The sequence below is a fragment of the Ovis aries genome, chromosome 6 (genome assembly GCF_016772045.2).
Source record: "Ovis aries strain OAR_USU_Benz2616 breed Rambouillet chromosome 6, ARS-UI_Ramb_v3.0, whole genome shotgun sequence".
Classification (NCBI taxonomy): Eukaryota; Metazoa; Chordata; class Mammalia; order Artiodactyla; family Bovidae; genus Ovis; species Ovis aries.
The window spans coordinates 61799049-61826733 of record NC_056059.1 but is presented as its reverse complement, the minus strand read 5'-3'; the positions used below and the strand labels follow the sequence as shown (position 1 = coordinate 61826733).

The 27685-nt window shown below is 43.4% G+C and overlaps 1 long non-coding RNA gene across 1 annotated transcript; it reads right to left on the bottom strand.

The window, feature by feature from the left end:
- LOC132660007 (uncharacterized) lies at positions 1-27685 on the bottom strand. Its single transcript, XR_009601147.1, has 2 exons — positions 24405-27685; positions 1-5646 (listed from the first exon to the last, which is right to left on the bottom strand). It is a non-coding gene; the product is annotated as an uncharacterized LOC132660007 (long non-coding RNA).

The following is a 27685-nucleotide window of genomic DNA, read 5'->3' as shown; positions in this document are numbered from 1 at the left end:
TTCATGTTCTGACAAATCATGCTTTTTATTTGTGAATTTATTTTTAGAAAGCCTCAAAAATTAGAAAAATTAAAATTTGTATGTTATACATTTAACCAATCACCTTTTATTGACAAAAGTTAATGTACATGAGAATGAATACAAAATTCTGCAAAAAATTACAGATGGGTTAATACAACTTTGGTCATTTTCATAATCCCTGTTGAAGCTGATAACAGGATTTCACATTTTTATGCTCATTTGTAGAATTCAACTTGGAAGTTAAAATTTATACTTTATCTTTTCAAACATCTCTTGGAAAGTCTGAGTAATTCATTTGGTTTATCAAGAGAGATTTTATATCAATTACTTTAGTAATTCTCAAGTTGTTATTAAAAATGATCTGATGAACTGGAGTCATAAAGGGTGGTGTGAAACTCTGAAGTATTGTTTTCCATGAAAATACTTCTGAAGAATTTTGTTTCCTTCTGCTCCTACTTAGCAAACAAGTATTCAAGTAATTAAAGATGAGGATCTCATTTTGAAAAGTCTTTATAATAATAGAAAATAAAATATCCTAGAAACTATTCCATGCTTTCTTCAGATTATTCTTTTTAATAATTTAAATTTTAATTATTCTTTTTTTAAGTTTTTGTTGTTTCTCCAAATAATGTAAAATTGTTAAAGGCTTTTTTTGTATAGGTTGATAAGTTAACTCCTGTTCCCTTATCAGTTTCACTAAATCCACATCAGAATGAATATTTAACATTACTAGTAATTTTCTTATGAAATTCTTTTATTTTTAGAATTAAATCATTAACACTTTTCTCTTCAATTCTTATTAAAATGCAGAAATTCACACAGAGAAATATTCTGCCCCTCCATTTTGAAAAAAGTGTCACAGAAAATTGCAATGGTATTGTTTTGATTTAGGATCTTTGGAAAATGTCTTGACAATGGAACTCTTTCAACTGATAAAAACTAAGCCTGTAATGGTTGAAACATTGTTAGTATTCCGAGAACAGGCATCTGTATCAGAAATCTTATGTTTGAATAGGACCAAATTTGTCTTTGATAAAATCACAGGGTTATTTCAGTATCTTCACTCATATTATAGAAATGTAACAAATTTTGAATAATTTTACAATAACATCTACATCAATTGAGAAAATCTGATGAATTATTAATACAATTGTTGCAAATGTGTGCCATGCAACTGATCCTTACTGAGATTCTGATATTGGTATTATTGGAAAAGAATCTCAAAGCTGGCCTTAGAAATATTGGATGACATGCTGACAAGCTAATCAACAAGCCTGAGGTTTAGACTAGAGGGAAGATGGTCATTTAATTCACCACTTCAGTCACCTGACAGGATGTGACCTTCAAGAACTTTCATACCAGTTCCACAATTTTCACTAAAATATCTTATTAGTTATTTTTATACCATGAATAACATCAGCATATTCCAGAATAATTTTTAAATTATTACTATATGCTGGAGAAGTAGCATAGTATAGTAGTTGAGAGAACAGACTGTGGAATGAAACGGCTAGGGTTCAAATCCCAGGGCAGCTACTTATTAAGCAAGAGATATTGGTCAAGTTACTACTTAACTGTCCTCTGTGTCTCTGGTTCCTTATCAAGGATGATGATAATAATATATCTTCAAAGGGTTATAATCCAAATAAATTAAAATTTGTGCCATGCTTAGAACAGTGCCTGTAAGCACCATATAAGTACCCAGTAAGCACTATATAAACATTTGATAAGTACATTTGTGGCTAAAACAGGATATCATGATTTCAAGATCTAATATTTCATACAGTACTATTACAGTTTGGTTTTTTTTTTGAGCTTCTGCTCCAAGAATGTTTTTCACATCCTTAATCTTTTTGTTTGTGCAGACGAAAATTTGGATCTGAACAATATGAAAATTAGCCTAGATGTACAACCCAAATATCTGAAATAATTGTGCCTTGTGATGTGAAAAAGCAAATGATTGCTTCTTATGCCATAAATTCCATTGCAGCAGAATTACATTTACAGTGACATTAAAAAGCATGCTGATCTTTGACTGACTATGTGAAGTTACAGCAGCCTCATAGAGGATTTGATTGGGCACTTAAACAGAAAAATACAAAGAGGCTTCAGTTTGCATGAATAAGCACAAAGGAGACACATTCAACACATTCATAAAGCAACGGGGAGATATGGGGCTGGGGGTGTTGGGTAGCCCAGCTTCCCTATGTCCTCACAGGGGGCGTGCACGTAGGGTAGTGACTGACGTTGGTCTGGTCAGGCTTAGATCTTTCAAAGTCACAGGAAGAACCTCTGAAAGACAGGATCTAGTGTATTATACCCCAGCAGGTGACCCTTAAACTCCAGCTTTGCTTCCATATATTACAAAGACATACCTTCTGAATCCAGCATCTGGTTTTGGGAACCATTTCTTAGTAAACTACAGGGCTATCTTATCTCCATTTTACAGATTATATCAGGGATGGTCAACTATGGCCTACAAGCCAAATCCAACCAGCTGCCTATTTCTTGAGTTTTGTTTCTTCCAGTCCGCAAAAATCATTTTTACTTTTTTTAAGCGTTGAAAAAATAATCAAAAAATTATTTTCTGATATTCACATTTCAGTGTCCATTTGTTGCTTTGTTTGCCCAGATATGGTACACAGAATTCTAAGACAGCCCCAATATTCCCACTCTCTAGCACATACATGCCCTGTGAAATCTCTCCTCCCTTCAAGTGTGGGTTTGAAGAAGAAAATTTAAAAACTTGCACCCAGCTAGAAATAACCTCATGCTGGTAATGCTGCTGCAATTCTTCGAGCTGCTTGCAAAGTCATGTAACTTACACAGTTTGGGTAGGGGGTTAGGGGAAGGACAGAAACTTAAAACAATGCTAGAAGCTGAAATTTACCTCACTCACCCTTGTCAATTACCCAGTCCCTGAAATCTGGCTTAACCACTTCTGTTTGTGTAAAGGTCAGGCATCCCCCTGCTGTGTCCATGCCTGGAAACCCCTAGTTTGAACTAGCCTATTAACAGCACTACCCACTAAAGTCTGGTGTCATGCACTGTTTATAAAAACTCTGTAATTCCTTTGTTTAGGGCTAAGAGCTAGAAGTGTTAACTCCTGTGGGCCTGCAGTGTAATAAACCTGAGTTCTCCGACTCCCCACTGTGGTGCTTGGTTTCCCAAGGGACCGACTTTTGCAACATTTTGGACCTCTGAATATGATGCAGTATCATTCCTATGATCATGTTACCTTAAATAGCAAAGATAAAAAGAGTTTGCGGATGTAATGAAAGCCTTTAATCGGTTGATAGCAAGGTAACTAAGAACACCCTGGGTGGGCCTGTCCTAATTAGGTGAACATTTTTAAATGGCTTAGGCTTTTCCTGAGCCTCTTGCTGAGATGAGTTACATGAGATAGATGATAGATTGTCTATCATTAGTAAGCTGCCATGAGTTAGACAGCTGCAAGTAAATGAATCCTGCCAACACACACTTGAAAGAGGATCCCAAGCCTCAGATGAGACTGCAGCCAGTACCAACACCCTGATTGTATCCTTGTAAGACCAGGAGCAGAGGACCCAGCAAGCTGGTTCCTGACCTATGGAAACTATATGATAATAAATATCTGCTGTTTAAGGCACTAAGTTTGTGGTAATTTATTACACAGTAATAATACAACAGTCATGCTCTTTTTTGGGGGGGAGGGCACTGTATCACCCGGCATGTGGGATCTTAAATTCCCTGACCAGGCATCAAACCCACACACCCTGCAGCAGAAGCACAGAGTCTTAACCACCTGACCACCAGGGAAAACCCCAGTCATGCTTTTAAGTATTGTCCAAGGCTACCTTAGGGCTTAGCAATGGAGAGACTACTATAGCCCACAAAACATTAAATATTTATCTTAAAAAAACACAAAGTTTATAAACCCCTGGGTTGTATCATTACGACCCAGCATCACATATCCCAACCATACTGCAACTAGATAGAAGGGTATGTGGATGCATGCAGTGAGGTGAAGACTGGAGAAATAACAGATGTCTTGCTATAAGTAGTTTATCAGTTTAGATACGAAAACTTACATGTGGATTGTTTAAGAAGTCATATTCTTTCAAATAGTCTCATGATACGGCTCCTTTTCCCCTAGTCCCTGTACTCCTCTGGAAACAAACCACAATTTTATAATTAAGTAATCTTGAACTTCAAACAACTTTAAACTACAGACAAAATAACTATGCTCGATTATACAAGAAATGCTCAATACTGTTATCAACTTACCTTGCAATCAACCTTGCCTGGCAGCTATAATTACATGGGCTTTTACACTGGTGCTGTTTGGGTGAGTTCTACATGGAGAGGCATAGAGCACCCTCGCAGCTCCCACATAGCCATGACCGGAGGAGCCTGCTTGGGCAGTTTCCCAAGTCACCGCAGGGTCTCTTCTACCTGTGCCCTTTCCTGCCACATTATGGAATGTCCACTCTCTGCCTGCTAGGTAGTCAGTGGTAAATAGGACAGAGGGGGCTACTGCTACATGCCTACACTCTCATGAGGAAGATATGCATAGGGCAGTAAAAACGAAAGTGATACTGAGCAGGGTTCTTGTCGTTCCCCAATCAATAGAAATTAACTATAGAGTCCAGGCAAGAAATTCAGGCAAGGTTTATTGGAGCTTCTGCACTGGCGGAAGAAGAAAGCCAAAACAAGTAACAAGTTGGAGGGGGGTTGTGAGCTTGCTCCTTACCTGGGGTAAGGGTCAGGGTGTGTCCAGGGATCGGGCTAGCTTAGGTGGTTTGCCCACCCTTTGGTGGTGTTCAGTGCAGGGGGTCACACAGAGTACCCTGCTTTTGCTCCCAACACCGTTTTTGCTCCTGGCTTTTCAGAAGTGGCAGTTGGGGTTTTTGTCTTTGTATCTTTTGGTCCAGAATTTGCCCAACTGCCATGCACACAGTTATTTTTAGTCCCTTATAGTTTCTTTGTATTTTGTAGCTGGAGGAGGAGTGTGTCCAGGTGCAAGCTTTGCAGCACTGCACCAAAGGGTCCCAGGTCCCAGGCCTGTGTCAAAAGAAAATATATCTAAGTATTTATTCTAAAATATATGTATGTACAGGAACATACAGGCTTCCCTGGTGGCTCAGTGGTAAAGAATCTGCCTCTCAATGCAGGAGACGCAGGTTCAATCCCTGGGTCAGGAATATCCCCTGGAGAAGGAAACGGCAACCCACTCCAGTATTCGTGCCTGGGATATCCCATGGACAGAGAAGCCCAGCAGGTTCCAGTCCATGGGATCACAAAAGAACTGCGACTAAGCAACAAGAACAACATAGGAACATACATCCAGGATCCTAATTTAGTTGGTATCCTGGAAGTCTTCTGTAAGAAGTGCTGTCCAAACTGTGACCTAAGAATCTACAAGAACTACAAACAAGGCTGTTTCTAATTCAATGAAAACCTCACAGCCTCAGTCATGCCTTAGAATCATCTGGGAGAGTGTGTTTAAAATCCTGGTGCCAAACCTGCACAACAGACACAACAGAATCTCAGGGGACTTCCCTGGCAGTCCAGTGATTAGGTTTCACCTTCTGATGCAGGGGGTGCAGATTCCATCGCTGGTCAGGGAGCTAGGATCTCACATGCCTGGTGGCCAAAAAACCAAAACATAAAACAGAAGCAATATTGAAACAAATTCAATAAAGATCTTAAAAATGGTCTACATCAAAAAAATCTTAAAAAACAAACAAAAAAAAAAACACAGAATTTCAGCACTGGAGCAGGTCAAAGTACATATTTTTGAGCGTCTTAGGTGATTCCAGTGAACACCCAAAGTTGACAACCAGTCAACTGGTTGCCTATAACCATCTCTTCCTAAAGGAGTGTTCCCTTTGCCAAGCTAAAGCAAAGCCTTCCTAAGCATTCTTTTAAATTCCACACACACACACACACACTTTCTCAGGAAATCTATTGATGATCTCATCTCCTCTTTATTCAACATTACTCTATTAGCATTTAATCATGTTCAGTCTCACCAATATTTTCTTAATTCTCCTGATCCCGCCAACCCCCTTCTGCTACCAACCTGTCTCCTCTTTGCAGCCATACTTCCTCAAAAACTTTTCCCCACTGTTTGTCTAATCCCACTGACTCTTTCCTGGTGGGACTTCCTGGTGGCTTAGACAATACAGAGTCTGTCTGCAATGCGGGAGACCCAGGTTTGATCCCTGGGTTAGGAAGATCCCCTGGAGAAGGAAATGGCAACCCACCCCAGTATTCTTGCCTGGAAAATCCCATCAATGAAGGAGCCTGGAGGGTTACAGTCATTGGAGATGCAAAGAGTCAGACATGACTGAGAGACTAATACACTGACTCTTCAGTGAACACAGACTTGATGTCAGCCTTCATGTCTTGCTGAGATTATCAGTAACCTTCTGGTCACTAAACACAATGAGTCTTTTCAATTCTTATCCTACAAGAAGATCTCTCAGCAGCATCTGCCATAAATGGGTACCCCTAATCCCTATCTTCTGGCACTAGTCTCTCCCCTTGGAATTTTCTGGGGTTTTAGGCTGGATCTTTTTTCTTTTTCTTACTCCACCCTCTTCTGAAGATTCTTTCTAATGGTGACCTCTCTTCCCCCAGAGGCAACTAATACCATCCCTATTCTGCAGAATTTTTGAAGTTCTAGACTAGAGTTTGTCAAATTATGATCTCTGCAGAGGTTTAAAGTTCAGATTCCATAGCTTAACTCCAGACCTACCAAAGTAGACTCTCTGAGAGCAGGACCCAGGAATCTGAATTTTAATAGTCTCCTTCAGATGATCCTTATGCAGTCAACTCTGAGACTCACAGTTCCAGATCTATGTATCCAAATGCCGATATTTCCACTTGGACATTTCAGGGGTATCTTAAATGCATCAAATGTGTGATGGTCGTTCTTAATGTCCATGAATATCCATATGTCCTTCTTTCTGGGCACGTAGAAGACAACATGTTATAGCCCTTTTTGCAGATAGGGAAAGTCATATGACTATCTCTGCACAATGGACTGTGAACACAAGTGAATGTCGCTTTCAGTATGAGGCAGTGAATGCCCGCTCTGTCTTCCACTGCATCAGCAATCTAGAAGTCACCTAGAAATCTGGAAGTTGTGGGAGGGACCACAGAGCCACAGATGAAAATGAGCGGCTTTCTTTTCCTGCTTGGAGAGGCGCTGCTCCAGCAAGCTGCCAAAGGCACAACAGACATTGTGTGAGCACGAACTGAAACTTTGTTGAGGCGAGTCCCTGCGATTTTGTGAGTAATTTATTATAGGGGCATAACTTAGCTTGTCCAATATGGAAGTCATCTGATCTCTCTTTTCTTTCCATTTCCAACCTGCTCCTCTTTCTAGTGTTCTCTCTACACCCAGTTGATGAGGCTAGAAACTCAGTGCTAGCAGTGAGTAGATAAGCTCATCTATTTTTCATGTGTTCTTAGAAAAGAAGAGTCATGCACTGTACACTCCCGTAGGGGAGAAGTGCTGGAGGACTCTTCCACTCAGTTCCCCATCATCTCCTAGAAGGCGAATGGGAAGAATGAATTACCCACCTTGTTAGATTCACTGAACCACTTTTACTGTCATTTATTTTACATGTCCTGATACTGTACGTTAAACCTAATCTAGTTCTCAGGCCTGGGCTTAGTTGACACACAGGGCTGAGAGAGAAGGAAGAAAGAAATGATGGCATTCCTAAATCTATAATACAGATACCACAGCTGTCTTGTTTTCCTCTGTATTCTCAGCACACAGCATATGGAAGACATAAATATTTGTTGATTCATTGACTAACTTCATTTAATTGCTATTTGCTGAGGTACGAATTTCCATGATACTTTAACTATTTATGAGAAAATAGTATAAGACTGTCACATAAAAGTTGGGTCATCTAGGCCCCAGGCTACCTTTACCCCCAGTGTTTCACTGCTGCTGCTGCTGCTGCTGCTGCTGCTGCTGCTAAGTCACTTCAGTCGTGTCCGACTCTGTGCGACCCCATAGACGGCAGCCCACCAGGCTCCCCCGTCCATGGGATTCTCCAGGCAAGAACACTGGAGTGGGTTGCCATTTCCTTCTCCAATGCATGAGAGTGAAAAGTGAAAGTGAAGTAGCTCAGTCGTGTCTGACTCTTAGCGACCCCATGGACTGCAGCCCACCAGGCTCCTCCACCCATGGGATTTTCCAGGCAAGAGTACTGGTGTGGGGTGCCAGTGCCTTCTCTGGTGTTTCACTGAGTGCAACGTAATTTTTCAGGTACATGAGAAATAAAACTTGGCTCACAATACCTTTCCTGCTTCCTATCTCCTTTTTTCAATTTTTTAGGCTGATTTTCCACGCTTGGGGTGGTTAACAGCACAATCAGTGCCTGTCTTTGTCTAATGTCACTTGGTATTGCTATGTTTGTGAAGTTTTCTGAATCTTATTATGTGTTACATTATTTCTTTGCTCTTATCTTTAAAGAATTTAAATTAAACTAAAAGCTGACCTTGCAGCATTTTCCTCCTTGTTTTAAATTCCCTTCATGTTGATTTTGTAGGGTCCTGCAGAGCAATAATTGCACACTTACCTATTTCAATTACTTATTAAAACATTTCACGATAGTCCACAAGGTGTCAGGCATTGGGGGCTAGACGTGGGGGACAAAATGGTGAAAAGAAACAAATGCAGCACCTGCCATGAAAGAATTTACAGTCAAGTTGGGGCAGTAGACAGATTAATTAATTTACTGCACTAATGAAAGCAAAATTAGAGTGATAAGAGCTTTGGAAAGAAAATATGATTCTACATCAGCATTTTAACAAAGTCATCTGACAGAGACTGGAAGCCACCAGAAAAGGCTTCCTGAGGAAGAGATAAAGGAGAAAGAAAGTACAAACAGAGGTGCCAGAGGAAGCAGATATGAGGGTTAGGGGGGAAAGGACATCGCAGTCAAGGCTTAGCAAGGAACTGACCATCCAAGGAACAGAACAAAGGTTAGTGGCTGACACACAGAGAAGCAGGAATTCAATACAGGAAAGGCTCAGGGGTAATGGAGTGAGGAAATGACCGATACATATTTTCAAGGGATCTCTTGGGTTTCAGGGTGAAAAATAGATGGCCAAGGGCTGTGGCTAGTGAATACAGGGAGGCCAAGTTAGGAGGTCCATCCATCTTTTTTGACAAAGATGAGGATAAATTGATCTAAGGGGTATCAGTGGAGAAGGAAAGAATTGATCGATTTGAAAAATATTTGGAAGGTAAAATAATCAATAACCTTTGAATAACACTTACTATGCGCTTGGCCCTGTTCTAAGCATTCTGCAGCTGCACTGCCCCTTCCAGGAGCCTCCAGCCATGCAGGGCTATTAAGCATGTAGAAGAGGCCAGTCCAAACTGAATGTGCTGTAGGTATGCAGTACACACCAGATTCCGAAGACTCAGAACCAAAAGTAATGAATGTAAAATACCTCACTAATAGTTATATATTAATTTCATGTTGAAACAATAACATTTTGGATATATCGTTGTTCAGTAGCTAAGTTGTTTCCGACTCTTTGCAACCCCATGGACTGCAGCATGCCAGGCTTCTCTGTCCTTCACCATCTCCCAGAGCTTGCTCAAACTTGTGTCCATTGAGTCAGTGATGCCATCCCACCATCTCATCCTCTGACACCCTCTTCTCTTGCCCTTAATCTTTCCTAGCATCAGGATCTTTTCCAATAAATCGGCTCTTTGCATTAGGTGGCCAAAATATTGAAAGCTTCAGCTCTAGTCCTTCCAATGAATACTCAGAAATGATTTCCTTTAGGATTGACTAGCTTTATCCCTTGCTGTCCAAGGGACTCTCAAGAGTTTTCTCCAGCACCACAATTCAAAAGCATCAGTTCTTGGATGCTCAGCCTTCTTTAAGTTCCAACTCTTGGGTTAAGTAAAATATACTATTCCAATTAATTTTACCTGTTCCTGCCCACCACGAGCAGCAATGAAGACCCAGTGCAACCAAAAATAAAATAAATAAATAAGTGCTTAAAAAGAATGTATAGCGTTGTTGCCAGGATTAAATGAGATAATACATATCAATTTAGAACAGTATTTGACATAGAGTAAGATTGGTCCTGGGTGTTCTTTGGAAAAATTATGCTAAACCTGAAACTCCAGTACTTTGGCCACCTCATGTGAAGAGTTGACTCATTAGAAAAGACTCTGATGCTGGGAGGGATTGGGGGCAGGAGAAGGGGACAACAGAGGATGAGATGGCTGGATGGCATCACCGACTCAATGGACGTGAGTCTGAGTGAACTCCAGGAGTTGGTGATGGACAGAGAGGCCTGGCGTGCTGCGATTCATGGGGTTGCAAAGAGTCAGACCTGACTGAGTGACTGAACTGAACCGAAGCCATTATTATTATTAAAGGGACTTATATTTGTACTAAATATTTTGCTTTGTATTTTTAATTTGTTTCATTTTATTCTTTACTTACCTTTTGCCTCTTATTTTACTACTTAGCTTATGCTACTTGTTAAGTTTAAAGTGTAGTTTGGCTGTAAATAAAGAGTTAGAATGCTCATCTGAAGTCTGTACAAAATATGCTAGAACTTTTCTTCCTGTCCTAGAATTGGAGCTAAGGCCCGATACACCACATTGTAAGCAAGGTCACTGTAAATAGGGGTGGTCTCCTTTCTCCAAGGCTTACAAGAATTGGCAAGAAATATCTTCGGACTGGCTCTATCACCAACTGCCTCCATTTACATCACTCCGGTCAATATAAAGAGGGGATTTAAAGAATGAGAAGGTGGCACTAGGGGGAGTGTAGTGAGACGGTTCCTTCCATTCATCCCAACAAGGGCCTCAAGAGATGCACTGGTTGAGAAAAGTGTTCCTAAAGGAAGAGCTGACCAACCTTTCATCACCTAGTTAGATGACCACTTAGCTAGAAGACTTGTGATTTGGCTCCAATGCTTGTGACCATGAAAAAAGAATTATGAAAGCGTGACATGGCAGGGTAGGAGAGGCAGGCATGAGACTGTCAGGGGAGAGGAAGCCAAGACCTTGAGTTTTTGGAGGTGAAAGGTACAGGGGGTGGAGCCTGTAATGCTGGAGAGTTAGCTCCTGGAGCAGAGACTGGGGACCCTCACAGCATGAAGGACAATGAGGTGCACACATCAGGGAAATGCAATGGAATACCACCAGCCAGGCTCTGCTGTACGATGCAGCTGTATCTTGAAAGTGAGAAAGTTTTAGTTGCTTAGTCTTTGTGACCCAATAAACTATAGCCTGCCAGGCTCCTCTATCCATTGGATTTCCCCAGGAAAGAACACTGGAGTGGGTAGGCATTCCCTTCTTCAGGGGATCTTCCCGACCCAGGGTTTGAACCTGGATCTCCCACATTGCAGGCAGATTCTTTACTGTCTGAACCACCAGGAAAGCCCAGAATCTTGAAAGGATTTACTAACGCTTAGGAAACTCCTTGGGCATGAGCCCTTGGTCAATTGACAATGACAAATGACTGCCATCCAAATCACCACCATTCCTACATGGACATTGAGCAGGAAGAGCGTTGATGGCCAACTGAGAGGCGGATGAAACTTGTCCAGAATGGCAAGGAGGTATTTGACCTTTTCCTCCCCTTGCTCCCAGCACTTTGGAGAAGTGAGTTCTTAGAAAGAGGAGGAGATGTCCAAGAGCAAGACCAACTCCTCCATAAATCCACACACAGAGACACATACCATGGTTATCACATCCATTCACACTTACACCTTTACACATACAATTAGATTCACTTAAACAAGTTTACACATTCTTGTGCAGGTACACTCTTACCCATACTACAAGAGAAGGAAGGGCACAGATCTGAATCACATGCAAGACTGACTTTTTTTTTTTTCAAAGACGAGCCCTGCATGCGTGTGTGCTAAGTTGTTTCAGTCGTGTCTGATTCTTTGCAACCCTATAGACTGTAGCCCGCCAGGCTCCTTTGTCCATGGGATTCTCTAGGCAAGAATACTAGAGTGGGTTGCCATGCCCTCCTCTGGGGGATCTCCCTGACCCAGGGATTGAACTTGCATCTGTTATGTCTCCTGCACTGGCAGGCAGGCTCTTTACCACTAGCAGCCACCTGGGAAGCAAGTCTTTGTTAGGGACCAAACGATGGTCTCTAGGACCTGAGTCATGTTTCCCAAAAAGAGACAGGATATGCACTCATCCTGCCTGGCCAATCATGTAACGCCAGCTATTCCTGTAACTGAGACAAAGAACTGCCTGTATATAAGCCGCCATACTCCTTTGTTTGGGGCTCTTGTCGGATTCCCTTGTGTGGGATGAGACTTGAGCCCTAGCGCACTAGAGATAAACTCCCTTCTTGTTTTTGCATTACTGTGGTGGACTTGCTCTCTCAGTCGGTTCGGAGATACGGGCTCGGAGCATAACATTTGGGGGCTCGTCCGGGATCTCCGTCCCGCCGGGGAGGACAACTCTCCTGGTAAAAGGGAGTAACCTCGTTAGGAGATAAGAGCTCTGAGCACCGGTGCTAACGTTGCAGAAGCCCAGATTAAGTCCGAGGCCCGGTATCGTACTGGGGAGGCATCTGGCTGTAAAGTGCAGAGGCAAGTCAGCGTAAGGCTGGTGCCTAGTTTCGTGCTGGGGAGGCGGCTGGCTCTGGTTACTGGATTAAGCCCAGCATAAGGCCGAGGCCCGGTATTGGGCCGGGGAGGCGGCTGGCTCTGTGAACACCCTGCAGGTAAGATTGAGTGCATTGTCGGTGGCCACCTTGTGTTTGTTATCTGTTTGTCTATTCGTGGTGTCTCCGGTGCTCTTTGTGTGCTCTGTTGGCTCCCAGTGTACTTTTCTGTGATCATGGGACAAACAACTTCTACTCCTTTATCTCTTACGATTAACCACTTCTCTGATTTCAAGTCTAGAGCACAGAATCTATCATTGCTGGTGAAAAAAAGCAAGTTAGTAACTTTTTGTTCTGCCGAGTGGCCTGCTTTTGATGTCAGCTGGCCACAAAAAGGGACCTTCAGCCTGCCTACTATTCAAGAGGTCAGAGAGAAGGTGCTCAGCCCCTACCCTTCAGGACACCCAGCCAGACCAAACTCCATACATTTTAGTCTGACAGGACCTGGTGGAAAACCCCCTGGCCTGGCTAAAACCTTTTGTTTTTCAGCCCCTCACTTCCCTTCCCTCTTCCCCGCCCTTGCTTCCACAAGTTCCACAGGTTTCATCGGGAGAAGCCAAAAAGAGAACCAAGCCTTCAGCTCCTTCCAAAAAAAGGGGCTCCACCTAGGGAACTCGGAGAAAGGCAAAAAAAAAAAAAAAAAAATGGCCGGCATAGCAGAAAGAGACCCAGAGGTGCCCTCCTCCACCATTCATGCGTTTCCGGTCTGGGCGGGGCCAGCCAGAGAGGGTAGAAAACGGACATATCAGTATTGGCCCTTCTCCACTACTGATTTGTACAATTAAAAAACCCAGACTCCCTCCTTCTCTGAAAAACCGCAGGGTCTTATTGATCTTTTAGAGTCTATCCTGTTTACTCACAATCCCACTTGGGATGATTGTCAGCAACTGTAACAGGTACTTTTTACTACAGAGGAGCACGAACAGATCCTGTCAAAAGCCCAGAAAAATGTGCCAGGGGTGGATGGGAGGCCCACAATACAGCCTAACCTCATTGAGGAGGGGATCCCCTCGGTGCGACGCAACTGGGACTTCAAACGCGCTGAAGGTAAGGAGCGTCTCCGAGTGTACCGTCAGACTCTCATGGCTGGCCTTAGAGGGGCCGCCAAAAAGCCAACTAATTTGGCCAAAATAAATCCAGTGAGACAAGAGCCAAATGAGAGCCCAGCAGCCTTCCTAAAAAGGATAATGGAAGCTTTTAGACAGTATACCCCTATGGACCCACAGGCAGATGAGTCACGAGCGGCAGTTATGTTAGCATTTGTAAATCAAGCAGCCCCCGATATTAAAAAAAAAGTTACAAAAGATAGAGAGGTTAAATGAACAATCCTTGCAAGATCTAGTGAGGGCAGCCGAGAGAGTTTTTAATCATAGAGAGACCCCAGAAGAGAGAGAGGACCACATTAGAAAAAAAAAAAAGAAAATTTAGAGCTGAAGAAAACCGTAAAAATCAAAAAGAGCTGGCCCAGATATTTTTTGCTGGGGTTGAAAACAAAAACAGGTTCCAGAAAGGAAAAAAATTGGACTCAAAAACTGAAGAAAAAATGACAAGGCATAAGCTTGAGAAAAACCAATGTCCGTTTTGTAAAGAGTTTGGACATTGGAAAGATAAATGCCCCCAAAAAAATCTAAAAGAGGGGCTCAAGAACCCCAAGAACGAGACTCCCTCTCCAGACAGTCATATCCTCTATGCGGGTGAGGATAGCGACTAGGGGGGGTCAGGGCTCGAAGCCCCTCCCCAAGCCCTGGGTAACTATAAATGTGGAGGGGAAACCGGTTGGCTTCATGGTGGACATGGGAGCCCAATACTCAGTCTTAAACCAAAAAAAATAGACCCATGTCTAAAACAAGTAGCTGGGTGCAGGGAGCAACCGGGACTAAACGATATGCATGGACTACAAAACGGCATGTAAACTTGGGGGCCCACCAGGTAACCCATTCTTTTCTGGTGATACCTGAGTGTCCAGCGCCCTTGTTGGGAAGAGATTTACTGTCTAAAGTAAATGCCCAAATTCATTTCGACCACGGACAAGTGTCAGTTTTAGATGGGACCGAGCATCCTCTTCAGGTCCTGTGTCTGGCATTAAAAGATGAATACAGACTCTACTTGCCAGAGGCCCCAGCGACAATAAGCCCCAAAGTACAACCATGGGTTCAAAGATACCCTCAGGCCTGGGCTGAAACTGCAGGAATGGGACTAGCCAAACAGAGGCCCCCTATCATTGTGGAACTGAAAGCCAGTGCTTCCCCAGTGAGGGTACGACAGTATCCCATGAGTCAAGAGGCTCGACAAGGAATTACTCCTCATATACAACACCTCATAGACACTGGGGTCCTAAAAAGGTGCTGGTCCCCATGGAACACTCCCCTGTTGCCTGTGAAAAAGCCTGGGGGAACTGATTTTAGACCGGTTCAAGATCTATGAAAAGTCAACAAACGGGTGAATGATATTCATCCTATGGTTCCTAACCCTTATACATTGCTAAGCAACTTGCCTCCAAACTACATTTGGTACACTGTTTTAGATTTAAAAGATGCCTTTTTCAGTTTGCCTCTTGCCCCCGCAAGCCAAGAGATCTCTGCCTTCGAATGGCAGGAAGACGGTGGTCAGACTCCTGTGCAGCTGACATGGACTCGCTTACCACAGGGTTTCAAAAACTCGCCCACGTTATTTAATGAGGCCCTGGACGAAGACCTCTGTGAGTATCGGGTTGAACACCCTACCATTGTTTTATTACAATATGTTGATGACCTTATGCTGGCAGCAGCTGCAGAGAAAGAGTGCCAAGAGGCAACAGGTGACCTTCTCCAAACCTTGGGGACTTTAGGTTACAGGGCTAGTGCCAAAAAGGCCCAGATTGCCAAGCAAGAGGTTACATACCTCAGTTATAAGATAAAACAGGGCCAGAGGTGGCTAACACAGGCTATAAAAGAAACCATCCTCCAGATCCCTGAGCCGGCTAACCCTAGACAAGTGAGAGAATTTCTGGAAACGGTGGGATATTGCCGGTTATGGATCTTGGGGTTTGCAGAAAAGGCCAGGCCCCTATATGAGGGGACCAAAGAAAACAAGGACTGGAAATGGACTGAGCCAATGAAAGAGGCCTTCCAGGAGCTCAGGCGAGCCTTGCTAGAGGCTCCTGCCCTTGCCCTCCCTGATCCATCTAAGCCTTTCCAATTATTTGTAGATAAAAAGCGGGGGATAGGAAAAGGGGTACTAACACAGAGATGGGGACCATGGAAGCGATCTGTAGCTTACCTTTCCAAGAGACTGGACCCAGTGGCAGCCGGATGGCCACCTTGCCTCTGTATCATCGCAGCCACCGCGCTCTTAGTCCACGATGCTGATAAACTGACTTATGGACAGAGACTCTTGGTCTACACTCCTCATGCCATAGAGAGAGTTTTAAAGCAACCCCCAGGTAAATGGATTTCTAATGCCCGCTTGACGCACTACCAGGCCTTGCTACTTGACACCCCACGGATTCATTTCCAAACGCCCTGCACTCTAAATCCAGCCACTCTTTTGCCCAATCCGGGAGAAAATAGCCCCCTCCATGATTGTGATGAGATACTGGCCGGGGTAACAGCAATGCGAAAAGACTTAACCAATACTCCACTGGATAACAGTGAGCTAAGATGGTTCACAGATGGCAGCAGTTATGTAAAAGATGGACAGAGACGGGCGGGAGCCGCAGTAGTAGATGACTCTGGATGGATGATATGGGCAGAGGCCCTTCCCCCAGATACCTCAGCACAAAAGGCAGAGTTAATTGCCCTGATTCAAGCATTAGAGAGAGCCAATGGAAAGAAAAATAACTATTTTCACTGACAGTTGCTATGCTTTTGGCACGGTACACATCCAGGGCCCGATATATCGGGAACGGGGGTTTTTGACAGCTAAAGGAAAATAAATTAAAAACTTGCCTGAAATCCGTAGACTTTTAGAGGCTGTACAGATGCCTCGGGCTGTGTCAGTAGTACACGTACCTGGACATCAGAAGGGTGACAGCCCCACGGCACGAGGGAATCGTGCCGCAGACCTGACAGCTCGAAAAGCAGCTGATGAAGATTTCATCACCCCTGTGTTGGCGATCGGACTTCCACCTCCAGGTATGGAAACTTTGCCCCCAACCCCTGAGTATTCATCCACAGACTTTGCTTAGATCCAAAAACACACCAACCTTCAAATAGATAAAGATGGATGGTACTGAGACTCAGACGGCTACTTGATACTCCCTGCTCAGTTGGGACGGCAACTATGTGAGCATTTGCACTTGTCTACTCATCTGGGAGAAAAGAAGACTCTGATGCTCTTTCAAACTGCGCTCCTATGATTTCCCCGGCACCAGACAACTGTAAAGAACATAGTGCATGCTTGTAAGGCGCGTCAACAGATGAGGCCAGAAAAAGGACAACATGCAGGACTGAGGTATCAGGGAGAAGGACCAGGGCAACACTGGGAAATAGATTTCACCGAGGTAAGGCCAGGCAAGTATGGTTACCGGTACTTGTTAGTGTTGGTGGATACCTTCTCAGGGTGGGTAGAGGCGTTTCCTACAAAGGAAAAAACCGCGATGATAGTGAAAAAAAAAAAAATATAGTTCCCAGGTTTGGCCTGCCAGAGAGCATCGGCTCTGATAATGGACCTGCTTTTGTGAGTCAAATAGTTCAGAGCCTTGCCCTAGCCCTGGGGACTAAATAAAAGTTACATTATAAATACAGTCCACAGAGCTCAGGGCAAGTAAAAAAAAATAAATCAGACTCTAAAAAAAACTTTAACTAAATTGGCTATAGAGACTGGTGGGGACTGGGTGACCCTCCTTCCCTTCGCCCTCTTCCATGCGCGTAATACTCCTTATCAACTTAATCTGACCCCATTTAAAATTCTGTATGGGAGACCTCCCCCTGTATGTCCAATATTTAAAGAAAAAAAACTACCGCCTCTCACGTTGGGGCAATTCCAAGAGGCCTTGATGGCCTTAAGCAAGGTGCACTCTTGTGTCTGGAAACTGCTCTGGAAAATACATGTGGGTCAAAATAAGGGAACTATTCCCTCACATGACATTGGCCCAGGTCGACAGTATTGGGCCTTGGGTGCATTGCAACCACGTACGCCCAGCTGCTTCAGCAGAGCAGAAAGACGCTAAAAAATGAAAAGCATCTCTGCACCCATCCAACCCCCTGAGGCTAAAGCTTCAAAGGTGCCAACAGGACCAGGACAGCTCAGCTGGGCCATCTTGTGGATGACCCAGTTACTCTGCTCCGGAGTTGCCAGCGTGAACCCGCATCAACCCGTCAAAATCACCTGAAAGCTGCAAAATGGACTAACACAAGAGGTGCTAAACTCCACCACCGCAATACATCCACCAAACACATGGTGGCCAGACTTGTACTTTGACCTTAAGCTGATGGTAAATGTGCCTGGGGCTAGGGGTTATCTCTGAGAACAAGGGTTCTGGACATGCCCAGGCGCACCCAGACATGACTGAAAGACCTGTGGGGGGGCACAAGACTCATTGTAAAACTTGGGATTGTGTTACTTCTAATGATGGACCTCGGCGCTGGAAAGTAAGAAATCAAGATTTACTTAATTTTTCATTCGCCAAGCCCCTCCCTAGGGTCCTCGGAGATCCAACTTTTAGCTGTAAAAGTTGCAATTATGCACAAGTCAGAATAAGGTTCAATCCAGAAAAAAGCAAACAGGAGGGGATTAGATCTGCTCTTTCTGCAACAAGGGAGACTCTGTGCTGCCCTAAAAAAGAGTGCTGTTTTTATGCTGATCACACAAAAATAGTTTAAAAAATCTATGGCCAAAGTAAGAGAGGGACTAGCCCAAGGTAAACGAAAACGTGTGGCTCAACAAAGATGGTTTGAGTCTTGGTTTCAACAATCCCCTTTGTTGACCACCCTAATCTCCACCTTGCTGGGACCCCTGCTAATACTTCTGATGCTTACCTTTGGCCCATGTATTATCAATAGACTTATAGCCTTTGTAAAGGAACGCATAAATACAGTACAGCTGTTTGTGCTTCGACAACAATATCAAACTGTGTCTCAGGACCAAGAGGAAGATTCCTTTATATGATCTAAGGACAGGGGGGAATGTTAGGGACCAAACGACGGTCTCTAGGACCTGAGTCATGTTTCCCAAAAAGAGACAGGATATGCGCTCATCCTGCCTGGCCAATCATGTAACGCCAGCTATTCCTGTAACTGAGACAAAGAACTGCCCGTATATAAGCCGCCATACTCCTTTGTTCGGGGCTCTTGTCGGATTCCCTTGTGTGGGATGAGACTTGGGCCCTAGCGCACTAGAGATAAACTCCCTTCTTGTTTTTGCATTACTGTGGTGGACTTGCTCTCTCGGTCGGTTCGGAGATACGGGCTCGGAGCATAACAGTCTTCAGTAATACAATTGGAGCTATTCTAGTAATCAAAAGTGGATGACAAGTTATGGAGTCAGACTGAGAAGTCCTGTGGGAGACAACACTGAACAGGAAAAGGAGGTTCCAAATGTGTAGTTGAAAGCATCCAATGAACCAGGTTTAGGGAGAACTGAATAACTGAACTGCTCTCATTGTCTCCATGGGCACCACAGTGGTGTGGAAACAGAAAGCCTCATCCTTTGCTGATATTAGGAGTTAAGAGTTCAATCACCCAACAGATATTTATGAAGCACCTAGTATCATAGTACAGGATTCAGCGTAGATGCAGAAAGGATTAGGACCCGGCTCCAATCTTCAAGGGGCTGAAGGAGACTGTTAAAAGATCTTGACAGGGACTGAGGTGACTCAAAATCTCACCCAAAGTGAGTGGTCTAGCGTGGTTACTCTCCAACTGTCTAATCACCTTTAATCTTTTCAGAATTCTAAGATCACTCCTTACTACTCTAAATTATTTGATGTTACACAGATATCAGTAAGTCAAACAGCTTTTCCAATTATATTCTCTGCATTATGAATTACAACTTCTCTGGCAAGGTTTTCAAGAACAACCTGGCTCCCCTTCTTTTCCTTCATCTTTGTTTCTCTCCCTGCTACCTGTCTGGTAAAGACAAACAGGACAGGCATCAGGATGGGAGAGGAGAAGAATGTATCTAGACACCCATTTTAAGTTCCACTTAAAAAAACAAAACAAAACTGGATTGAGATCTCCACAGTACCTGCTGGTGGTTTGAAATTATTCATGTAAACATGCTAATGATTTTCTAGTGGAATTAGCCCAAGGGAACCTGAGAGAATCAAAGCAAAGGCTAATTTTTAGTAAACCAATGACTTTTCATACTATCCAATTTCAACCACTTCAGCCTGGCACAGTCAAAAGGCATCCATAAACCCACATTTGAAATCTCTGAAGGTAATTCCAGCATCCTCACTAGAATCTTGATACATTAGCAACTTTATTCTGAGATACGGGCTCCTTCGTGACAAGTGATTTTTAATGATATGTCCCATAGTCAGTGCATGCCAGTATAAACACAACAACTTTGCCTTGAAGAGAATGCATAGGAAAGCTATAAAAGTACTCAGTGCTTTTGTCACTATGACACCCCAAAACCAAGAGTCTACCCACTGAAGCAATGAAGCTGGTTGACAAGAAACTAGGATGCTAATAAGAAAGGATAAGAAATTATATGCTGTTTTAAAAGGCTTTATGTCAGAAAAACATCTATTTCTGCTTTATTGACTATGCCAAAGCCTTTGACTGTGTGGATCACAATAAACTGTGGAAAATTCTGAAAGAGATGGGAATACCAGACCACCTGACTGGCCTCTTGAGAAACCTATATGCAGGTCAGGAAGCAACAGTTAGAACTGGACATGGAACAACAGACTGGTTCCAAATAGGAAAAGGAGTACGTCAAGGCTGTATATTGTCACCCTGCTTATTTAACTTCTATGCAGAGTACATCATGAGAAATGCTGGGCTGGATGAAGCACAAGCTGGAATCAAGATTGCTGGGAGAAATCTCAATAACCTCAGATATGCAGATGACACCACCCTTATGGCCGAAAGTGAAGAGGAACTAAAAAGCCTCCTGATGAAAGCGAAAGAGGAGAGTGAAAAAGTTGGCTTTAAGCTCAGCATTCAGAAAACGAAGATCATGGCATCTGGTCCCATCACTTCATGGGAAATAGATGGGGAAACAGTGGACAGTGTCAGACTTTATTTTTGGGGGCTCCAAAATCACTGCAGATGGTGACTGCAGCCATGAAAATAAAAGACGCTTACTCCTTGGAAGTAAAGTTATGACCAACCTAAATAGCACATTTAAAAGCAGAGACATTACTTTGCCAACAAAGGTCTGTCTAGTCAAGTCTATGGTTTTTCCAGTGGTCATGTATGGATGTGAGAATTGTACTGTGAAGAAAGCTGAGTGCCGAAGAATTAACACTTTTGAACTGTGGTGTTGGAGAAAACTCCTGAGAGTCCCTTGGACTGTAAGGAGATCCGACCAGTCCATTCTGAAGGAGATCAGCCCTGGGATTTCTTTGGAAGGAATGATGCTAAAGCTGAAACTCCAGTACTTTGGCCACCTCATGCAAAGAACTGACTCATCTGAAAAGACTCTGATGCTGGGAGAGATTGGCGGCAGGAGGAGAAGGGGACGACAGAGCATGAGATGGCTGGATGGCATCACTGCCTCGATGGACGTGAGTTTGGGTGAACTCCGGGAGTTGGTGATGGACAGGGAGGCCTGGCGTGCTGCAATTCATGGGGTCGCAAAGAGTCAGACATTACTGAGCGACTGAACTGAACTGACTGATGTAACCTAAAGAAGGAAGAGAATGAACAGCTACATTGCTTCTATATATTAACTTAAATGAAAGAGATGACTGGCTTCAAGGGTGAGTTTATTGATGATAGATGTTACCAATTTCGTTTTTTGCCTCGTTATGATTTTTTCTAAATCAAATAATGGAAAACAAAAGGAAATGTTACCCACTATTTTAAACCAAAGTCCTTTGGGACAAACTGTAAATGTGACATTTGCAGTAGTCACATTATCCAAAGGTTACATGTGAGACTGAAGTTTTAAAGGGACAGAACAGACAACCAAAATATTTTATTTGAGTTCTCTGTGGAGACTGTTTAATAACCACCAGGAGGGGTCAAAGGAGATAGTCCTATCTGCTGCAACAAGGATTCAGGTTGGCACACAGGGAGGGGTGCGCTGCAGTGAGTGCCAGTTCACCTGACCTGGGTTCAAAACCAGCCCTAACGCCCTGTTTGTGTGGCCTGAGAAAATCCAGGCCTCAGTGCTCCCATCTGTACAATGGACAGTCCAGCTGTTGAGAGGATTAAATGAGGTAATGAAAACAAATATTTAGAAAAATAATGCCTTGTGCACCATAAGTGCTCAATAAATGTTAGCTGTTACTACTATTATAAAAGTTACTAAGCAAATGGTCCCCAAAGGCCACCTGGCCACCCCTCCTCCTTTCTCTACTGATAGAACAATATTGCAGTATATACTTTTCTAAACCAAATGGAAATCATAGAAGTCTAAGCTTCTCAAAGCAAAGCTGTTTGAAATATAAACTCCTTCATGATGAATAATAAGCAGCAGGCTGTTGGCCAGAGGAGGCTCAGAGATCTTCCCAATGCCACTCCAGAAGCCACTTGGCACAGACACTCTGTGGTGCACTGTGGTGCACTGCCTGCCCCTGACAGGTGGTGGACACAAGTGGAAAACACCCAGACCCTACAGCTGAGGGCCCAGAACCCAGACACCAGGCCTGGGAGACAAGTTGCTGACTGGCAGAAGTACCGCCTTAGGAGGTAGCATAAGTGGTTTCTCAGCACAAAAGACAACAGGCCCTCGGTTCTTAATCCTCTGAGTGACCAGAGGTCATCTGACCAAGAGTAGAGCCCTTAGAGTGCTTTTTAATATTAATAGCTTTGATTAAAAGTCAGAATAAAAGCAACCTTGAACTAAATTAGAGCCATCCTTTTCAGCCATACTCACACCCGGTCAGTCCTGGCCCACATACATGCCACCGCTCCTCAACCCCGTCCCAGGGCAGACATTGCTAATAGATCACAGCACACTTTCCAGCCAAGTATAAACACACCTCCATCATTCTTTCAACACTGTACTTCAAGCGACTACTGCCATCCAGCCAGAGCTAGCAAGTGAGTTGGATCCAACTTCCCAACTCTGACCAAAACTGTGTTTTATTGAGAAGACAGAGTTTCTAAATAACTCCAAGTTAAAGACATTAGGAAACCCTTGCCACTATTTTTCAAACCAGACAGGGCAAACAATAAAGAATATTGCTATGAATAGGCACTCTCACTTCAAATTCATATTGTTTTCAAGGCTTTCCAATCTCACATCTATTTTTAAAGTTTCCTCTCCATTTCCAAGTATTTTTGACTCATTCCATGCTCATCTTCTTTTAAAGGTGGTGGCCATTCAGTGGCTAAATCTGGCCTCTCCATCTATGAAGCACTTCTCCATTTCAGACCTTTCAACACTTAATACCCTCTCAGTGTCACTATCGGTAGAGCTATGAGTGAGCTCAACCTTTCCCTGGAAGTGGTGATTTAATGTGTGAATTATATGGTTATTAGGATGGGTGTCAGGGAAACAGTGTAATATATGTAATGTGGTGGCTGATAGGGCTGGAGAAGCTGAAACAGTCTGGATGATTTCTGGCGCTTCTTTTAATGCCGTGTCAATTATTTGTATGACCGATCATTCAAAGCTGTCTATTACCTTCTAATAATAATAATAATATTTTTCACTTAACGTTGCACCTTTCACCAGAGGATTTCAAAGAGCTTTGCAAACATTCATTAGCACTTTATGAAGTAGGCAGGTAATATATAAATACCAAGTCACATGTCCCTAAAGAGCAGCCATTAATAGTTCCCTTGACACCACATTCAGGTTAGGGCAGAAACAAAAAATGAAAAGCATTTATATGAAAAGCCAGGTGCCATCATCATCAGCATTTTCTGGGCATCTGTAGAATTCTAGCAGAGATGAGCCTCATTTTCTTGTCTCTCAGGGTGGCAGCAAGGCAGTCAGTTTCCTGCTCTTGCCATCTCTCCTCAAGCACACAAACACCTCTTCCTAAGACACGGCACAGACCAACGTGCAGACAATCCAGATACCGGATTCTATCAGAACTCTTAGAAGCCCTGCTAAGAGGCGACATCCCAAAAGGGGAAAATTCTAACTGGCCTAGAATCCTTACACAAGAATCCTAAGTACCTTCAGTCTTATCCTCAGGACAAAATGGAATGAGGGAAATGTACCCCAGAGGTGAGGAAGGAGAGGCTGCCAGATCCCAGGTAAGGGAAGTTAGAACAAAAGTGTGGGTTCAGGCAAGGACCACCTGAGACACACGAACAGCTGGTAGCTCTAAAAGCTGAGGTTACAGGTACCCAGTTGAGCAGTGGATGGCAAAAGCAGAGGAGGGATTCACCCTTGAATCGCCATCCTCTATGCCATCTGTCTGAATTAGAAGATAATTAGACACAGAACCAATGGCATATTTTATACATTCTTCTCAACTTGTGTGTGTGTGTATGTGTGTGTGTGTGTGTGTGTGTGTGTTACTCAGAATAGGCTAGCTTAGGCTGTGGCAATAATCATCACCCAAAAGTCTCCAGGCATTAACACAACAGAACACATCAGACCTATTGCAGACCTAGATGGCTCTGCGGGACATTTATCCTCCATGTAGCAGCTCACCATTTCAGGCTTCCATCTTAGGCATCTCCATCTCAACATGATGCTTCCTGGTTCACCCTGTTGGGAGAGGGAAGATGGGAAATAACACACCAACACTTAATGTTCTTCCCAGAAGGGACACACATCATTTTTATTCCTAGCCTATTGGCTGGAATTAGTCACATTGCTCCACCCAAAACTCCTGGAGGGGAGGAATACATACTCTCTCCTATGTCCAAGGAGGGAGGAAACTGGAAATATCAGTGGGCATTAGTGAAGTCAGCAACAGTTAGAACTGGACATGGAACAACAGACTGGTTTCAAATAGGAAAAGGAGTACGTCAAGGCTGTATATTGTCACCCTGCTTATTTAATTTATATGCAGAGTACATCATGAGAAACGCTGGACTGGAAGAAACACAAGCTGGAACCAAGATTGCCGGGAGAAATCTCAACAGCCTCAGATATGCAGATGACACCACCCTTATGGCAGAAAGTGAAGAGAAACTCAAAAGCCTCTTGATGAAAGTGAAAGAGGAGAGTGAAAAAGTTGGCTTAAAGCTCAACATTCAGAAAACGAAGATCATGGCATCCGGTCTCATCACTCTATGGGAAATAGATGAGGAAACAGTGGAAACAGTGTCAGACTTTATATTTTGGGCTCCAAAATCACTTCAGATGGTGACTGCAGCCATAAAAATAAAAGACGCTTACTCCTTGGAAGTAGTTATGACCAACCTAGATAGCATATTGAAAAGCAGAGACATTACTTTGCCGACTAAGGTCCGTCTAGTCAAGGCTATGGTTTTTCCAGTGGTCATGTATGGATGGGAGAGTTGGACTGTGAAGAAGGCTGAGTGCTAAAGAATTGATGCTTTTGAACTGTGGTGTTGGAGAAGACTCTTGAGAGTCCCTTGGACTGCAAGGAGATCCAACCAGTCCATTCTGAAGGAGATCAGCCCTGGGACTTCTTCGGAAGGAATGATGCTAAAGCTGAAACTCCAGTACTTTGGCCACCTCATGCGAAGAGTTGACTCATTGGAAAAGACTCTGATGCTGGGAGGGATTGGGGGCAGAAAGAGAAGGGGATGACAGAGGATGAGATGGCTGGATGGCATCACTGACTTGATGGACATGAGTCTGAGTGAACTCCAGGAGTTGGTGATGGACAGGGAGGCCTGGCGTGCTGCAATTCATAGGGTTGCAAAGAGTCGGACACGACTGAGCAACTGAACTGAACTGAACTGAACTAGTAAGTGCATAGTGCTGTTTTAGTTTGCAACGAGGACAATAGAATCATCTCTAAACCTCAAAGACCTCAAAATATGGGATAAAAGTGTTATACACGGGCTGGCTTGCCTTGCCTTGCCCCATGCTCGATGGACATGGTCAGTGTGAAGGTACAATATCTTCCACATGATACAATCCAGATAGACCTAGGGGTAGCTTTGTATTTCTTTCTGCGCAAACCTTTCTGGCAACAATTATTCCTCTCATGCTTTCTTATTTTAACCAAAGAAAGATCTTGGGTTACCATATTCCTCTCCTTCCCCAACCCCAAATTTCTTTTACACAGAGGGTGTTCTCTGACTACAAAAACAGCATGCAGAGGGGAGAAGCCCTTTGAGCCAATATTTCCACGTTCTCTAAGACAGTTCTACCCTCTGTCCTTGAAATTCAAGAAATGGAGATCATTACACTCACTCTGCAATATTCACTCTTGATTACCCACCAGTGCATTATCCATATTGCTTCCCAATCACTGGTGACTGGTTAGAAAGATATTTTTTAACCCGCTCTCTCTTATCTTGGGCTTTCCTGGTGGCTCAGATGGTAAAGAATCTGCCTGCAATGTGGGAGACCTGGGTTCAGTCTCTAGGTTGGGAAGAGCTCCTGAAGAAGGGAGTAGCTACCCACTCTAGTATTCTGGCCTGGAGAATTCCATGGACAGGAAAGCTTGGCAAGCTACATCTATGGGGTCACAAAGAGTTGGACATGACTAAGAGACTTTCACTTCACTTCTCTCTTATCTAAGAGACTTTTCCTAAGGAAGGCTTTTTCTTAAACCAGAACAGATTTTGTGTTCACCATATCAGAGTGTGAAACACAAATGAACCAGCTCCTTTCCTCCCACTCCTTTTGGGCTCAGTGGCCCCATCCCACCAATCCTTCATTCTCATTGGGAAGCTCTTTCAGAGCAGGGCCTACTGTGTCGGAGAAACGCCAGGAAGGAAAGAAGTCCATTAGGTTCCAGGTGAGTTCCCAGCAACCTTCCATTCTAATTCTGTCTAGCAGGGGAAAGAAAGGATTTGAGACAGGTACAGGATTCTCTCAAACAGTGGACTGATTTCACAACTGCCTAGCTATGTGACTTTGGATAATTTACTTAATCTCTTGGTTAATCTGTTTACCTCTCTATAGAAAAGAAACAATAATACTGCCGACATCATATGCTTGTCATAGGGATAAATAAGATTGTATATGTGTAATGTCACAAAGAAGATATTAAAATTTATCTCCCCTTCCTAAAAAGGCTGTTCCACAACAGAGGGCACATAGCCAGTATTGTATCACAACTATAACCTTTAAAATGTGTGAGTTACTATATTTTACAGCTGTAATTTATATAAAATTGTACATCAACTAAACTCCAATTAAAAAAAAAGATTGGTCCATCTTACAGGCAAAATGGCAATTCTTCAGTCCTTGTCCTTCAAAAGGAAAGAGTTCAATTGAGAGACATAGAGAAGTTTCAAGTAGCAAGGGTTTATCAAGCAAAGCAAAATACACTTTCAAAAAAGAATAAGAGCAGGCTGTCTGGGAACCAGAAACAGCTCTGTAATGGGCCATGCATGCGTGCTCAGTCGTGTCCAACTCTTTGAGACCCCCTAATCTGTAGCCATCCAGATCTGTCCATGGGGTTTCTCAGGCAAGAATACTGGAGTGGGTTGCCCTTCTAGTCTCTAAGAGATCTTCCTGACCCAGGGATTGAACCTGCATCTTCTGTGTTGGCAGGCAGGTTCTTTACCACTGAGCCATCTGGGAGGTAATGAGGGTGGAGTTGGATATTTTAGAGTGGTGATCCCTCCCTTTGTCCTGTGTTATTTGACTGACAAGTTGATTGACAGCTTTAGGTTATATAACTTTTCTCCTAGACCACAGGTACTTAAACACAAGTATGCGAATGAAACCATGGGGAGGGGACAGTAAAAACCACAATGCTAATTTATTACAATGAACCCTGGGTCACTCTGAGTCACTTTTTAGGTCTTGGCATGCCTGTGTCAACCTGTGCTGTTGAG